This window comes from Coffea arabica, chromosome 11e, assembly GCF_036785885.1.
Source record: "Coffea arabica cultivar ET-39 chromosome 11e, Coffea Arabica ET-39 HiFi, whole genome shotgun sequence".
Taxonomy (NCBI): Eukaryota; Viridiplantae; Streptophyta; class Magnoliopsida; order Gentianales; family Rubiaceae; genus Coffea; species Coffea arabica.
In genome coordinates this window covers 37845004-37859315 of record NC_092331.1, presented here as the reverse complement: position 1 = coordinate 37859315, position 14312 = coordinate 37845004, and the positions used below count along the sequence as shown (strand labels likewise).

At 38.9% G+C, this 14312-nt stretch overlaps 2 long non-coding RNA genes across 2 annotated transcripts; one reads left to right on the top strand and one right to left on the bottom strand.

Moving 5' to 3' along the window:
• The first annotated feature begins 3343 nt into the window (after positions 1–3343).
• On the top strand, positions 3344–6424 carry LOC140021724 (uncharacterized). Its single transcript, XR_011825669.1, has 2 exons — positions 3344–3553; positions 6143–6424. It is a non-coding gene; the product is annotated as an uncharacterized lncRNA (long non-coding RNA).
• Positions 6425–9494: 3070 nt separating this feature from the next.
• Positions 9495–13117, bottom strand: LOC140021614 (uncharacterized). The gene is made up of 4 exons (XR_011825514.1): positions 12962–13117; positions 11456–11538; positions 10352–10788; positions 9495–10268 (listed from the first exon to the last, which is right to left on the bottom strand). It is a non-coding gene; the product is annotated as an uncharacterized lncRNA (long non-coding RNA).
• Positions 13118–14312: the final 1195 nt, after the last annotated feature.

Sequence of the window (14312 nt, the reverse complement as noted above, 5' to 3'; positions counted from 1 at the left end):
ACCTTTCTGGCATGATTTTACAAGCTATGGGCAGAAGACAAATGAAAGGCGTTACCTTTATCCCTTTCCAGAGGAAAGAACAGGATCTGGGCTGATGAACTGGGCGTCCTTGCGCAGCCTAAAAGCTTTATCTTCCTCGGCTGTCAACGTTCTTCTTCAGGTCCGCAGTACTCGTATTGCTTGATGAATCGAAGACGATGATGACGTTGGGGCTCCTCCTCCTTGCTGCGCCACCTCTCTCTAGTTCTCCCTTGGTTCTCCAAATCCTCCTCTCTTGCTCTTTCTCTCCTAGCCGCTCTTCTCACAGCCGTTCAACCCCCCAAGAACTCCTGCCGTTGTCTCCCTCTTTTTGCTCCTCTCCTCCGTTGTCCAGAAAAATCCTCTGTTTTGTTTTCCGTCCCCACGAACTCTCCCTCTCACTCCTGGTTTCTAGTTTCTTACCAACCTTAGCCGTCAAACTCTTAGATGAAGCCCCCCCAAACCCTCGGCTTTTCTTCCCGTAGCTCTCCAAGCTGTTTTCGTTTGCCTTGTATTTTCTTTTGCCGTCGTCAACCTCTCAATTTTTTCCACCCCCCTTGCGGCTGTTCTTTCTTTCCCTATTTATATGGGAGCCTCCAACCCTAAAACTCCAGTACTTTCTTCCATATTTGCCGTCAAGGGCTGCCCGAAGTCCTTTCTTGCAAGCTGCGAAAAACGCAGCTTGCAGTCGCGTTTCTTCCTTCTTTTTTTTTTTTTTTTTAACTTAATAAATACATAATATAAATAATAATAATAATAACAATAACAAAATGACAAAACCATGTAATGAGGACAAATAAATAAAAAAACAAACTAAATAAATAAAAACAATAAAAATGTCCATTTTTCAAATTTTCTTCATTTTTCCCCCTTTTCTTTTTTTTCTTTTCTTTTCTCAAAATAACTTAATAAAAATAACTAAAGTTCCAAAAGATTGAATTTGAACGTATTTTTGTGACCAATTTTCCCTTTTTCTCTTTTTTTTCATTTTTCCAATCCAACTAAAGCCTATTTTTTGACTTTTTCTTTTCAAGAAAGCATTGAATAAAAACAAAATGACTACAACATATTTTTGATGTTTTCCTTTTCTTTTTTCTAAAAACTCTACGCTAATTTTAAACTTAAAAGCTAAAACTAAAAATTAAAAGTAAACAACGAATGCAAGCAATCTAAAATGAAAATCATGAAATAGATGCCACATAAAATTATTCAAAATTTGGTGTCTACAGTAATATTAGCTCACAGCTATCTAGAGCATTAACTAAAAGGCTAATGTATAACATACTGCTGGCACACCGATGAAAGCCCCCTAGAGTCAAATAGCATAGATGCCCTTACACTACCAAGAAATTGCTGAGGAGACATGCATAACAAGTTAGACGCCAACCGCAAATTTGCCAGCCTATCAGATGAAGAGTTGGCCTCCCGAACAATATATGACACTGAAAACGACAAAGAGGCTAACAATCACTGTGTCATACATGAATGAATTTATAGTAGAAGTTTCAAATTGTCAAAGGCTGTAAATAAGTTGTAAAACGCATTAAACACGTGTGATTATGATTTAAAACATAATAATCCAGACACAATGTTGGAACTCTATGTAAAAGAAGAAAAAGAAACCACTTCATATATCTATTAACACAAACATATCTACCAAGTTTATTAACTGAAAAACAAGATGCATATATGAAAATTGAAACCTTTATCATTTAGTTAACATATGATACAGATCATTCTTAATTTATTTTTTTAAGTAGCATATGTATTAAATTTTAGTTTGACGAAAATCATTATTACATAAACAAGTTGTATGACTTTTTACTAGAGGAACCAAAGAACATGAGAATGAGAAACTTTATACAATATTATTGTCTCAAAGAGTATTACTACTAAAAATAAGGACTTAATTGTGACTTATTCCAAGAGTATAGAATCGAACTTTTAGCAATGGACATCAATGCATGTGATATCATCCAATTTAAATATGTGAACAAACGAAGCAAGAAAAAAAAAAGGAATAATCAAGATGAAAGATAACAGAACATTCATCTATCTTAACCTGACTGAAATTGAAAAGTTTACTATTCTAATTGCTTATTCTAAATACTAAAAAATTAAAAAAGGAAAACATTCTGTACTAGTGAATAGTCCTATCTAAGCATTGGTAAAGTGTGTGAAATTTTAATTGTGTTGCATATGTAGGGCTAATTTTATGATTAAGAATCTCCAGCTGTGCAAAAGTGAGAATAACACCTATCTTTTTCTATTGTTTTACTTTCCAAACCTTTTGCTGGTTTTAAGAGATTTTGAATTCGTACACTTAATATTAGGTTACAAGCTTTTTAGATTTCAAAGAAAGCTTTTTCTTTTTTTGAGCATCTAATGTTTCCAAGTTATCTTTTGTGGTGGGTAACTTTTAGGTTCTTTTTTTTAACCCCTTTTAAGTGTTTTAGGTAAAGAAGGAAGAAAAATGCTCAAAATAGTGTCAATGAAAATTCTGCATTACATGTAGAGCAAATGCTTATTCTTCTTATAATCAACCAAAAAAAAAAACATACAAGCAATCCTGAAGACTATTGGTGCAAGTTAGTGAAAGTTACAAACGTTACTTGATTTGCAGGTTCCCAAGATTAAATAACACAAGCCCAAAAATCGCAATTAGTTGGTTTAGAGATTTAAATTTGTAATAATACATTTTGTGAGGACTCGAAAATCTATTATTTTTAAATCCCTAATTTTGGCTTAATTAATTATTTATTTGGATTTTTGCCACGAATAATATTTTATAGCCTTATTATACCTAAGTACATGGAATTATAGCTTCGTTATATTTTTAAAGTGTCTCGTTTCAAAAATTATTTTCTTAGAAGCTTGTCTAGTGAAAAAGTGATAATGCGTTTGGAAAATTTAACCAATTGGGAGTACATTAAGTCCGGAAAATTGGAGACATGTCCAATGGTCTTAAAATAGGTAAATTTAGGTTTAAGTACTCAAGTGATAGTTAGTGGTACGATCGTTATAAGAATTTCTCGAAGGTTTCACTTTATCGCGCCTAAATTGGAAATACGCGTTTTCACGCGCGCGATTAATTGAGGGACTTTAGACCATTATTTTGGGACAATTAAGAGTGAATAATATTTATATGAATATAAGTGCATTAGAGGTTTAGTGCACTATTGAAATAAACTCGAAAGGAATCGAGCCCAAAATGCGAGCGTACACGCGCAAGAGAGAGTTGACTTTCGGCGAATTGTGACCACACATTTAAGCTTACTTTAGAAGCTTTATTTCAGCATATCATACGCCTCTTTCTTTCTCATTTGGCCGAAACATCAGCTGCAACAAAACAACTCCAAGTTTTGCAAATTCCATCTCCAAATCTTACACAAATCTTCATCCAATTCACACCCAACTTAAACCACACGTGGCTTAACACTTAAGGATCATTTGAGCTTCAAAGGGGAGCTGAAAATCACGGTTTTGCTGGAGTAAAGGGGGGGCCGAATTCTGCTTGAACATCAAACCAAAGTAGGTAATGATCCAACACTCTAAACTTGGTTTATAGAGGTTGTTTAACACCTTTAAGCTTGGATATTCATATGGGTGGTTGTTATTGTTGGAAATTTGGAAGGTGGGCTCTATGAACTCCCACCCTTTGTCTTGATGGCTGATGTGATGATTGATGATGAATTTAATGTTGGTTTAGTGCTCAAAATGGTAGATTAATGGTGTATTAGTAGTACGAACTTCAAGAAATGCATGAGAGGAAAAGTTCCAATTCTGCCCCTGCTTTGAACGTATCTATTTCTGCGGAATTTTGGGGTTGTAATGACTTATATATGATGTTTATATGTTGTATAGATGGTGTATAAAATTTCATTGAAAAATATTGAGGTTTGGTGGGTCAAATGAATTGATTTCACAAAGTTAGTAAATCTGGAACTGTTCCCGTAATGCTCTGACCAGCTTTCGTGTTTCGGCCATAATTTTGTGCTCCGACGTCGAAATCGAGTGCCGTAGTGGAATTTGAAATTAGAAATTCCAACCTTTCCGACGGTATAAAATGCACATTCTGGTTCCATGTATATGAGCCAAACCAACCATTTAAAGTCGGCTGTTCTGTTTCTCTGTTTTACTGGAACGAAATGCTGAGGCTGCAACTTGTGGCTCGAATTCGAGCTAGTTGTGTGCCGAATTTCAAAATGATTTCTTCTGTGAAATTATAGATCTATGAATTTGTTTTCCAACGCCATAAACCATGCCCAATGCTAAGTTAAGTTGGGTGATTTGTGATCAAAATACGGAACCTGCCCTGCTCTTGAAAACCCTGACTTTTGGACAGATTTGATGCAAGGCTTGGTATAGACTTGCTAACTGAATATTTTGGTGCTAAACACTTACCAAATGTACCATGATTATTCCTTAGGCTTTGCCTACACTAATGAGCCATTTTTGAGGAATTTTTCCTTGACCAAATGTTTGAAATGGAAAACAAAAGGTTCAAGGCAGTTTTGTCTTAGTATTTTCGAAACTTAGGGTGTTTGATTGACTACCTTCCCGAAGGTATTTTTCCATGAAATTTGATAGAGGGATACTCTTTATATAGGAGTATTATACTGCTGAATTTTGTACCAATCCAAGTCCATTTCGATACCTAACTAAAGTCCCAAAGTTGGAAGCTCAAATCCGCAAATTTGTTCACCAGTTTTGAATTTTTCCCAAACTTCGAGCTACCGTATCTCGGTGCTCGAAACTCCGATCCTTGATTTGGTTTTTCTGTTATAAACCTTACTTGAAACTCTAATTTAGTTACAAATTTCATAGGCTAGCTCGCAACGTGTGAATTTTGCCGAATTTCCAAAGTTAGCGAAAAACCAACCCCGGCTCAATTCTGAGTGTTCTGGAACAGCAACTTTAAGCCCATTTTTGAATATCTTCCACTTAGATTCATGGAAAAGTGTCTTCTAAGAACTCTTAGTACTTTCAAAGAGGTTTCCAACGGTACCAAGTATTCCAATTTTTTACATGTAGAATGTGAGATACGATTTTTCAAAATATCGTATCAAAACTGAAAATTTTCCGAATTCCAAAGGAAGGGAGTTTTCAAGCACTCCTTATTCCTTCGATATTACTTGAACATGTTACACCTGATTTTCCAAAATGAAAACTCGATCGCTCTTGTACTTTAAGAAACTCTAATTGAACCTCGATTTCCGAGTAATTGAGGTTCGATTTCATGAAATTTCCTTAGATTGTACTAGTGTACAATCTTCCTTGACAATTGGGATATATGAGTGATGCTTTACTATTATTTGCTCAGGCGCACACGAGGACCCACAAAAGGATCCCACGGTGGACGCTTAAACTTCGAGTGCCCTTTTCTTCTCATTTTACTTGGTGAGTGTCAAGTGTGTGTTACTTGAACTCCTGTGAATTCGATACGTGATTACTTGTTATTAATACTTGAGATTTTGGGAAATGGAGTCGAGTGTGTACTTTATCGCATTCGTTCTCATTCGAAATGATTTAACTCATGCTCAAATTGCTTGAATATATCGATTGCTTGGATACATCGATTGCTTGTACATATCAATGCTTGATACATGATATGGTATGCTATGGCTGCATACGTCGTTGGAGTGAATCTCCTCGACACACAATTGCACATGGGGACGCCCACATCTCATTGGCCGACCTTGGACTCGAGTCGGCATGGGTTTGGTCGGGAACCTTGGCGAGCCATGAGATATATAAGCTTGACCTAATGAGAGATCTTGCTTGGCATACTCGAGTAGTGTCGCCACAAACAAATGACAGGCGGGCCCGATACAGGGGTATGTAAAGTGAAAGGGGACAGGTTAAGTGGAGTTCTACGGACAAAACCTACCCGATTGACGGAGTGTCAATTCGTGGAGGTTATTGATCGTGCAAGTGGAATATAGCTCCTAAGAGCTCCTATATCCTTGAATTGTTTCCCTTTACTTTCCGGTAAATTGTTAATTATTGAAACATATTATTGCTTAGCTTGTAATTGGGATTGTTACTTGAACTACGTGCTTGCATGTGTGTCCTTGGCCTCACGAGCGTTTTGCTCACCCTGTAGATTTGTTTTCCTTAACAGGAATGGAAATGGAGTTAACGCGGAGAAATCTCCTTTTGGATATATTTTGTTTTAGGGTTTCAAGTGTATTTTGGCTTGACCCCTTTATGATTGTACTTTTGGAAGTTTAATGTATCATTCGGATATATGTGATGTATATTTTGGAATTTAAGTTGTATTATGAACGCCCGACGTGCGGGTTGGATAATGGATGGGTATTGTTAAGCATGAACGCTTCCACACTATATGTATTTGTACTAATTTGATTGTGGTATCTAGTATCGCTTTAAACTTGAACGTTTATTGCTTGAGTCCTGGCGAGAGTGAGGCAGGCGTTCCGCGGATACCCTTTGGTGCGCCTTAGGGAGAAGTGGGGGCGTCACACATTTTAGGTTTCAATATATTGCCTATCGGCAATATGTCAAACATATGTCAAACTCCATAAAGGTAGTTACAAGTGAGGGTATGAGTCTATCCCACACTATTTCTATATATGGAAACAATTGTGGAGATTTATATAGAACTAGTATTTATAATTTTGGTCAGGCTTGTCAAATTTTACTTATCAAAGCTTGAGCACAATAGCAAAAAATGAGAATCAATGACCAAGATTTTTTTTCCCATTTTAGTCAAACTAAGTAAACCTCTACTTTTTGAGATGGTTAAAAAATGAAGTTAACTAGCAATTTGGCCTCTCTCTTTTCTACTAATATTCAAACACAACAATCCTTTTTTTAATTTTGTTTATCAATCTTTTGGGTTGTCAATCATTACAATCTACAATTTTTTAGTCCATTTAGTTAGGCTTTTTGGTTGATGCAGTATCTTTTCAATTTTATATCAACTTTTCATCTAAAAAATTGAAAAGAAAATGTTAAAAATAGAAAGCACAAATTTCTAACCCTAAGAAAGTCACGTGAAAAAGAACGACCAAAAAAAATAACTTACCATGCTTGGTAGGAGCAATAACAATGGTGCTTTATTTCTTCAAATTGAATTGTACAATGTACTAATATTATTGGTTGCGTTCTTAGATTATGTTTAGTTCGTTTGATGTACTCATTTTTTTTCGCTTTTCGCTTTGTAATTTGGAGATCAGGTTGGATCACCTCCTTTCACTTGAATTTGATATTTTAATAAATTTAAGGACTGACATCCTTCCCTTGTGTATGGGATTTGTTCAAAAAAAAATAGAGAGGTAATAAGACAATGGATGATTAGTTGCAATAGTAAATAACTAATTACTCTAAAGAATTTTCATAAAGTATGCACTAATCAAATGGTTGACAAAAATCTAACAAATAGACCAGTGAAACCACAAGTATTGGTGAGAAATTATTCATAACAAAGAATAAAGCTTTTTTTTTTGGTGGCAAACCTCATACACGAGGGGATGCCAACCCCAATTTATTTCTAACTCGTAACATTACAAACGAGTCCTTACACAAGCTAAGCTTAACAAATTCTTGTACAAAAGTTAGGGTAACCTAATCTATCAAGTCTGACATCACCATGAACCATGCCAGGGAGTGTCGCAAAAGTATCATAAGTCTTTTGTAATTCAACCCCTGAGTTAGCAAGTCTATCAGCTAGCTTGTTTGCCTCTCTATAGCAATGCGATATAGCTCGAAATAATGCTTGTACCTCAACAACTCCTCCAACTCCCCTTGCAACTCCCACGGACATGCAGAAGTTCCCTAAATCATGTTAGCTAAAACAAGTGAGTTAGTTTCAACATGCAAGGCATCATAACCACGCAATAAACATTGCCGGACTCCAAAGAGCATCGCCTTAAGCTCCGCATGTAAGCTTGTCAAATTGCCAAAGAAGCATGAGTACCCGAAGATGAATCGACCATGTCCATCCCGTACCAAGCCGCCTCCACCACTTAGCCCTGGATTACCTGTAGAATACCCATCAGTATTTAATTTATAACCCACCACAGGAGCCAACCATTTAACTGGAAATACCTAAATTCTCCGTGACCGACCAATCAAGAAAGAATGGAACTCCGTCCAAGAAAAGAAAGAATATTTCATTTCTGGGTATTGCGCATGAAAGAGCTCACACAGCTGCTGGAAAACCTGACTCATAATCTCCCCATGAACCACTTTCTTTCCATCAAAAACCATGGAGTTTCTTGCCTTCCACAGCTCCCAGCAAAGTAACGAAGGGAGGATGTGATAAACAAATGTCAACTATACATTTTTTGATGGGCGCAACCACCACATCATTACCAGGTGCTGAATAGTACCCATTGAGGAGAATTCACCCACTTGGACTGTAAAATATCTCCAACCTGCCTCGCAAGCTCACTGGTGCAAAATACATGATCAACATCCTCCTCTTGCAGGGCATCTTGACAACAAAAACACCAGGAAGGACCATATGTCCCGAACCTTCTCAATTGCTGCATGAAAGAGAGCTTAAAACACAACAACCTTAGCATAAAGAAAGAAATTTTGACGGGAATGCTCTTATGCCAGATACATGAGAAGAGCAGAGAGGAACTAGACACCCTCCTCACTAGCTCGTAGGCCGACGCAATCGAAAACTCACCAGAGCTAGTAAGCATCCACACCATCTTATCTTGACCTTGCAAGGACGAGGGCACCACTTTTACAATCTGTTGAACCACCACCGCCTCCAAAAATTGCTGAAGCTCCCGAACATTCCAGCCCCCATCCAAAATGAAGTCCACCACCTGATGTTCATGGAAGACCTCGATCTTACGACATAAAGCACCATTGTCCAACACATTTTCATGTCAAAAATCCATCGAACCTTGGCGGACAATCTAGCTTATATACTCCTCTGCTACACTCTGCACTGATTGTAAGTTGTAACCTGCGCCACGTATAAGATCGGACACAACTTTCATCCGTCAAACACAGATTCAAACCCCCACAATATTTTGCAGACATAAACTCTGCCCAAAGAGATCTTTTCTGCCTGAAGTTCCACTAGAGCTTGATAGAGAAAGCACCAACGATATCTTTCATATTGTGAAGGCCTACTCCCCCTTCAGTATAAGGTTGACATAGCTTCAAGGCCTACTCCCCCTTCTAGCGCATACTCCCCCTTCTAGCGCACGGTTCTCTCTATCATTATTCCCCGCGTTATCCCTAGGGTTCCCAGCATGTTGACCCTGCCCCTGACCTTGTTGCTTTACCATTCTCTCCAATAAATCAGCCATCCGCTAAATGGCTGTAGCTACTTGGTCGGGTTCGTTCTCATTCTCTCCCTCCGGGCCTCGTCCACGCCCCCTACCTCTACCTCGACCACCGGCGTCCATTTAAGTTCAAAAAGGTCTATAATTGAAACAATGTGTGTATTTAGTACTGCGGATATAAGCGAAATAAAGAAATACAAGAAACACACAAAAGATAACCTCAAAGAGGTCATACTGCATATATACAAGTCATTTACGAAGCACGCCAAAACAATATACAAGTTAACCGACGTCCAGTCGGTTCAAAACCGAATACATACAAGAGAACTACGGCTCCAAAATATGACCAAATCCACCACATAACAAAACCCAAACGAGTAGCAAAGAAGTAAACAAAAATCCCAGAACGGCCCTACACGCCTCCCCTAGGGCCCCAGTCCCCAACCGATCCTAGGGTGTCGACCTCGTCCATCGGCTCCGGGCCGATAGCACGAGGCGGTGTCTCAGCAATCATGTCTAAGAGAGCCTCGCAATCTAGCATGATTCCCCAAACGCGCTCTCTCATCTGCCTCTTCATCGCTAGAAAGTGCTGCTGTGTCTCGTGAAGCTGCTGACGAAAGGCATCAGTCCTCTCCTCCTCCTCTCTCAGGCTCTGCTCAGTCTCCCTAATGCGCATGGCCTGCCCATGGCCTACGTGTCTGGCCTCTGCTAACGAACGGCCCAAACGCTAGTTCGCCTTAGCCAGGCGACGGCGCTCGTCATCGACAGCTAGAATCACCTCATCCGGGTAGCCAAAAGTATGCCTGCACTCACATGGCCGATTCATTCGGCCAAACGGTGAGTACATCACATAGGGCCCCCCGACCCTCCTCTGGAATCGCAGCACTCGACGGCGCAATACCTGATTAACCGGGCCCCCAGCACTCGGAGGGCGCGGTCCTGATCCGGATCCACTAGGCTCACCAGGCTCCATCCCTACAAAATTTTATCATTATCTGGTCAGTTCGACGGCATTTCAGCTTAAAAGAGATCATTCAATCTTAAAAGAATCACGTAACCTTATTGCTTATTACATATGTCCCAATTGTCCAAATCCTCTAACCTAGGCGCTCTGATACCACCTGTAACGACCCCACCGTATCCAGAGGCATACCAAAGGGCTTAGCAGGCCGTCTGCCTAGCTCGCGCCAGGACTCGAAATCAAAAACTAATAACAACTATTCACACCCAAACGGTTACTATACACCTTATATACATGCTCAAAAGTTCACTATGTACATCATATACAGCAGCAAAAGTGTTCTATGTACAATTCAAAAGTAGAAGTCCGAACTACGGCTTCATGCTATCACTACAACTATAACCATAAGGTGGACCCTAAGGTGGGTCCGAACACGTATCACTATTACTATTACACGCATTTCAATTGTCCAAAGAAAGGTATTAAACCTAACTAAACTAGTCGAACGTCCAAATGTGGTCCCCGCGTCGACCCCTGTAAGGAAAACAAAGGAAAGGGGTAAGCTAAACGCTTAGTAAGTACGCAGGGGTAAAAGCGTAAATTTCACATGGTAGGAGCAATTAAAGTCACATAATGCCAAGTTAAAAGCAAAATAATAACGCAGATGTAGGATACAGATTGGCTTCAAAGCCAAGTAGTTTGTCATGATTGACCACCTGCCGACACTCCGTCGATCGCAAATTATGGTCCGTAGAGCTCCACTTGTCAACCCGCCGTCCACCTTAGCACCCACACTGGCCAGTCACCCACACACACATAATAGCTCGAGCAAGGTTGGTTCATGCACACAGGTTCACATATTTGGTTCACAAACAAATTCACATATTTAGTTAACCTGATGATCTCAAGTCTAAGTTAGACTAGCTCCGACCAAGCCCCTGCCGGCTCGAATAGTCCAACTAGGTCCTGAGATCGGGCCCCACACATATCACATGTCACACATATCACAAATGTCACCCCGAGCTACAAGCTCTAGGGGTTCAGTCCCAACAGTATGCTATTTACACATATCAAGTACAAGTACAGGTACATTTTAGGGTTTAGGTCGAGTGTGATAAAGTACACCCTCGCATAAAGTCCCTTTCATTCAAAGCATAACACATAAGGGCGTTGACTTAGACACATATCCTTAGATACTTACAAAAGTACAAAAGAGCTACAACTAAGCAAAAGCGTCGTCCACTCCGCTAGTGGGCCCCACAGCCGCCTCTAGCTCGTCGCTGTCTGCAATAGAAGATTGCGTCACATTAGACCATAAACGGTTATCAAATAGCAAATCATAAGCAAAACGGCAAAAACGACACGCGCGCGCGCGGAAACGACAGACGGAAACGGAAACGGTCGGTGAAAACGGAAACGGCCGTTAGTGCGGAAATGGCAGATTTGCTACCTCTTTTCATTTTGATCATAAGTTGGGCTACAAGTGTCGGTTTAAGGCGTATGAGACGCCGTTTCGAAGCTAAGAGGATACACTATAACTTTTGTGAAGACCTCAAGAACTGAAACTGGGATCTTCAGTACTAAACGAACCAAACAAATTGGGTCACGAAAGCTGTCCAAGGTCAAATGGTCAGTTTCAGGGGTGCTGGCCGTTTTACATGCTACACATATCCAATTGATCTGAAACTTGACAGTTAGAAAGTTCATTCCAAGATGAACAACTTTCATGAAGGCTGGAAAACCTGAATCCAAACGTAAATAGGTCATCTAGACCAAAACAGGTTCGGACAGATTAAGGTCATTTTCGTGGACAGGCCCTGTTTGATTGGCTATATCTCAGGTTTTATAAATCCGATTCATGAAATTCCAAAGCGTTGGAAAGCTCTGATATAGGGCTATAAGTTTGGTGTTTTGGTCACAAGCCCGATCAGCTTGTAACCTGGTCAAATTCGAAGCCAAAGTTCCAGTTGTAAACTGCCCTGGTTTGCTGTTTTGCTGGACTAACGCGGGCAATCGCGTGAAACGAATTCGTACCACACACACAAGATTCTAAGCCATGGCTACACCATTCTAACACATATAAAGCACTCCCTAATTGCCCTAACAAGACTCCCGAAATACCTCATGAAAACAGCCCCTAAACCCTAACCTTTTCTAACCAAAAGGCAAGTTCTACATTCATTAACATCTCTAACCAAAGCTAATCATATCTAACCAAGGCATAATCATTTAAGCCCTAATCAAACCCAAAACATCAGCCCCTCAACCTAGGGTTTCTTACCCAAATTTCGGACACCATCACACCTCACCCAACAAACGAAATTAACAACTTAAGCAAGTCATTTACAAGCTTAATTTCACCACCAAAGCATTAATCTAACATAAACCATAGAAACCCTAATTTGTCTTATCTTGGCCGAAATTCAAGACATCCAACTTGAGCAAAATTAGACCATAAAACCTCTCCAAATGCAAGCCAAACAACATGAATTCACCATAACATAACACAACAAGAAACCCTAGCCAAGAAACTTGTCTTGGCCGAACCTAGGGCTTCAAATTTCCTCCAATTTACACCATGGTATATCATCACAAACCACCATGAATTACAACTATATCATCAACAAAGGCAATAACAACAAGAATCAACAATTTCAAAGGCTACAAGCCTTCATCCTCCAAGCAACTTTCAAGAAGAGTTTCTTACCTCCAACTAAGATGTAGTACAAGAGTAGGACAACCTCCACCAAGCTCCTAGATGCTCCTAGCAAGCTTCAAGACCAAAGATGAAAGCTCCAAGTGCAAGAATTTTGCAAAGTTTCTTCTCCTTTTCTCTTGTCTCTCTCACGGCTCACTCTCTCTTTCTTTCTCTTGTTGTTTTGACTTATGACACTTATGTCTTATGACTTAAGGGTTATAAGACAAACCCATCCAACAACTAAAGATATTTTCCTACATCAACCAATCACAAAATAGCATAGGAATTGCCTTTAAGTCCTTGCAACCTTGTCTTGCCAAATCCTCCACTCTTGCCCTAATAACTTTCATTTTCTATCATTTTACTCCATAGGACTTAATCTTAGCTTAATCCAAATGCCCTAATCTCACTTAGCAATTGCACTAATCACCCTTAAACCTTACTTACCTATTCTAAATCAATCTTTATCACACTTAAAATCAACCAAATAACCACTTTTATGTCAAGGCCAAAATGAGAGTATAAACTAACTTAAACACTTTAAACCAAGGGTTAACTAGGGTTTCTCCCCGTTTAGGGTTTTCTAACCTTTTGAACCCACTTAACCCTATATCAATCTATACAAACACATACCTACACATGTCTAATACACATTCAAACATGCAATTGCAATAGAAATGGCTATCTAGGGTTTCGATTAAAAATTTTCGATTTTTGAGCTATTAGGGTTTCTCAAATTCCCAATTAGGGATTTTCGGATTATTTGGAATAAAAATCACACTAAAACATATTTTTTTCACATAAAATCCCAATTTAGGGCAACCGGGGTCTCACAATATATATATCCAAATGTGCACATCTAAATCAATGTAAGTGTACACATGTATACTCAAATATGCAAGTGCGCAACTATGTGCACATAAGAGTAATTTCATGATATTACTTGCAACATTAATTTGTTTATAAATCATGAACAGTTACCAACAAACCACTTTCAAGTTTCGCAAAATTCCTAAGTTTCATACCTACTCATGAATTTTAAATCTTCTTATTCCCATTTTGCAAATTTTCGCAAAGATACATTTTTACAAATGAACAAGAATGTCATATTAAGCCTTTGGCCTCATCTTTACTATATGTTAAAACTCGAATTTCTAGTACTAGTTGTACCAAGCCAGTGAAGTACAACGATTTGATGATAGAACCACAGCAAAACAAGTTTCATTTTTCCATCCACGCTTCTCTCGCAAACTAAATGTCATAAAGTCGATACTGGGTTCTTCACAATAGAGTAGGGCTCAAACACTCATTTCCCGCATAAAAAATTAACCCAAAAAAAATCTTATTTCCCTTCAAAGAA